A 4138-nucleotide genomic window follows, 5' to 3' on the forward strand; every position below is an offset into this window, starting at 1 on the left:
TACTACAGAACAGGGAAGTACAATGGATCCCATGACAGTGGCGTGGTTTGGTCTACATGGCATGGGATGTGGTACTCGCTAAAATACTCAGCTGTGAAAATCAGGGCTCCGTTCTTTGTTGACAGCGAGAGTGGAGATGGTGAGAATGGTCAGGGCAGCTGAAACCTGCTGCTTTGGAAAGAAAAAAGTACAGGCTGAAAAGAATTGTGTAAATTAATAGCCAGCCCTCTGCTGCTGCCAATTGACAAACCTGCACTGTGATAACTGGAGTTGCACCTGTTTGTATGAGCTGAAGCTAATGCTGCAAGTTATTTGAGCACAGCCAGCCAACAATTTAATGGAAAACTTATGAATCTTAGTCATGGAAGAGTCACAGTTTTCTTTTTCAGTGATTTTCAGGACTTCATTGGTAAGCGTTTTTGAAAAGCATTCTGGACCTTGAATGATCAAGAATGTTCTTTTAGCTATTTGTACTCTTCAAGATCTTTCTCATCTTGATTTTAACCATCCGCAGCTCAGTTACCAGAACTTAAGAACAGAAACAACAAGGTGATGGGGAACTGGAATTAATCTGGTGTGTCTTCGCTAGTGCTTTGATCTGAATCAGGAGAGTTTTTGTCGCGACGGAGGGAAGACACAGTCGCTCAATATGAGTGATCAGCAGACTTCGTTTATTGTACCTTACAGTCACCTTTTATGCCTTGTTATAATTAGCTCATACATATTACAAAAGTTAAGCTCATTATTGGTTAGTTGCCTAAATACCAAGCCCGCCCCTAGTTTCTCTTCTGTAGTTATCTGTTCCCACCTGCAACATTCTTTTCCCACCAAAATCTTCCTGTTACTGTGTAACAAGGACAGCCAAAGACAGTGTATTTTGCTTTACTTCAGATAAGCTGAGAGCGATGTGCATTTTTGTCCAGCCAGCTGGACTATGTCTATGTGACCCTTTTCAGCTAGCCAGTTATCCACAATTCCCCCGTTTTTATTTTGGGCGACATAGGCCTGGTTGACCATTTTCAATAACAGCGTTTTAACACAGGAAAATACACAGCCAACTTATAAAATCTCAGTTCAGAAGTATAATTCCTGAAATACTTGAAAAATAAAGTTAGCTTGAAGTTTTAATTTAGATGCTCTTTCTGTTCCAGTGATATAAAAAGTTTAAAAAATTCAAAGGTAATTTTAAAGTTCTGAACATGGACTAATGCAAGCTCAAAACCCCAAAAGAAACCAAACTGATGTTTGACCAGGAATATTTGCAAATATTTTAGTGGAAAATCCCTGACCATTGACAATTTTCTGTCCAAATAACAACTGCCCTTATGCAACCAACCAGTCCATACAATTTCTGAAGAATACCTCATTGATATCAAAGAATTAACAAAGGGAAAAAATTAGTTCTAAGCTATATACATTCATAAGTGGATTTTTCAATAGTTACATACAGATTTACACACTAAGCCATAATGGCTTGTAGGTGATACACACAAGAAGAGTACGTTGCTTATCTGTCTGAATGTCTATGCTAAATTTGACAACTGTGCCACAAGCCAAGCCTACATGGGTGCTGTATGTTATGCACGTTCCTTAACAAACAGAAGTATAATAGACAAATTCCCAAGATCTAGTCCCCAACCTAATTATATTATTTTGTAGCCAATTAAGGAAAATAACACAAATGTGCATATCTACATGTGCACACACCTTTTAGTTCAGAACCGATCTGTGATAAAAGGCCTTAGCCTTATGGCATCATCGAATCTTAACGAGTACAGTAATTAAAAATGCAGTCTTACTGTAAGTGCGATTTATGCTGACATTCCCTCAAATGCTACACGTGAGTATTTCTCACTCAACTGCCTCAAGGTAAAATAGTAGTATTCGTTAATATGTATTAAAAAATCATTAATTCTCTACAATAGCAGTTGACTTCCATAACACTATGTAAGCAAAAGAGGCCTAAGATGGGTTTTCTGAATGCTAACAATTTATTTTAGACTGTCTAAACTCAGGTCTTGAAAGATTTCACTCTGCCAGACATAGAAACACTGTTGCACTCCAGTTGTGATATCCCTTTTCCCAAGTTGTCACATGCACATCTCGCTCAAGCAACATTATTGTTAAAGTTTCTCTCTGCTACATAAAAGCATATTGCACTTGTAGACATAAAAGACAGCACCCTTACTTAGATTATTACCTTATTACCTCATAACTCTTAGTATCTCTGATTTCATCACTTCAAAAATTCACCAGAAGCAGATAAAACCACAGCATCAGACTAAACTACACCTTAACTGCTGATTCAAATAAAGGCATTCTCTTCAGATATGCCTAATGCTTACAAATAATTTTGGCTGGTTTTGATCAAAAAACTATTATTACAATAATGATCAAAAATAATAATCCCGTTTGCAAAATGCCTTTAAACCAGCCTCCTAGTCCCAACCAATTTCCACATTCAGAATACAGCATAAATACAGAATACAGAATAAATTATCTCCATCAAGGCAAAAAGGCTTCTTTTTAAACACAGAGATGTTTGCTAGTTCAAAGCAGAAACGCATTTCTTGTAGGTGACATCTGAAGCACTTTTTTTTTTTTTTGGGGGGGGGGGGGGTTGGTGGGTTTGTAATCAATTCCGTATTTTTCCTTGAGAAGCTTAAGCTGTTCCTCTTGTTTCAGGAGTGTTTCCAACTCTGATTTGTCGAATAGGTCCGTATTTCCCAAAGATATCATACATTTCCTCCGCTGTGATTTTATACGGCAGGTTCCGAATATAAAGGGTCCGATTGACCTCTGGGGGCAGCCGGATGTCAGCTCGCTTGGCCGCTTGCATCGCCATGGCGCCGATCGGAGGGGGGGGGGGTGCCGCCTCGGAGAGAAACCGCGGCCGGGACGGGGCCTGCCGGGCTGCGCCGCCGCTCGCCGCTGCCGCGGGGGTCCCGGACGCTATCCCATACGCTAATAACCCGAGTAATTCCTTTTTACAATCTATGTCCTGAACGCTCCGCTTTTCTAAAAAGCATATGAGCGAATCGTACGTCGCTTGTCCCTCCATACCTTCGTCAGCGCTGTTGCAGCCTTTGCGAGACTTCGGCGACGCGTGGCCGGCGGGACCCTCTGTAGGTGCTCCCGGGCGCGGGGACTGTGCCCTTCCGCCTCCTGCGCTGCTTTCAGGACCGGTACCCGAATCTCCGTCGAACCGTGGCTCGCAGGTTCAGCCCTCTCTAGGGTCCCTGTTCGGGCGCCATTTGTTGCGACGGAGGGAAGACGCAGTCGCTCAATATGAGTGATCAGCAGACTTCGTTTATTGTCCCTTACAGTCACCTTTTATGCCTTGCTATAATTAGCTCATACATATTACAAAAGTTAAGCTCATTATTGGCTAGTTGCCTAAATACCAAGCCCGCCCCTAGTTTCTCTTCTGTAGTTATCTGTTCCCACCTGCAACATTCTTTTCCCACCAAAATCTTCCTGTTACTGTGTAACAAGGACAGCCAAAGACAGTGTATTTTGCTTTACTTCAGATAAGCTGAGAGCGATGTGCATTTTTGTCCAGCCAGCTGGACTATGTCTATGTGACCCTTTTCAGCTAGCCAGTTATCCACAAGTTTTTTTAAGCAACTCTCCCTATGGTTCCCAATTGCCACACTTCAGTTGCGAAACCGAACCAGTGGATGGACATGCTGCAGTTGCTAACATGCATCCAGGCTAAGGCTATGTCAGAGTAAACCCCCACAACATGGACAGTGTGGACACTGGGTTTCCTTGCCAACAGCTTCCCCCTGCAGATACGCTTCTATAGCACACCGTGATACATTAAAGCAGACAGAGACAGTGCTGCCAACCAGGCTTAAGCCCCAGGTGAAAATTAGGCAGATTTTACTACATTTAAGACAAGCACAAATATTCTTAGGAGTTCATAAAATGCAGTCATGATTCATTTGTACATTCTCGTGGAGTGAAGGGGAATCAGTAAGTGGAAAGTGGTTGAACTGTAAGGCACACTGACTTCATTGTCTCATTGGAGTGAAACGAAAGAGCAACACAAATGACTGAAAGAAGTGGAATACTGAAAATTTATTTTCCACAAGTTTTTAATAACAACTTTGTTGTTTAATAACAACTATTAAAA

Source organism: Falco rusticolus, chromosome W (genome assembly GCF_015220075.1).
Source record: "Falco rusticolus isolate bFalRus1 chromosome W, bFalRus1.pri, whole genome shotgun sequence".
Lineage (NCBI taxonomy): Eukaryota > Metazoa > Chordata > Aves > Falconiformes > Falconidae > Falco > Falco rusticolus.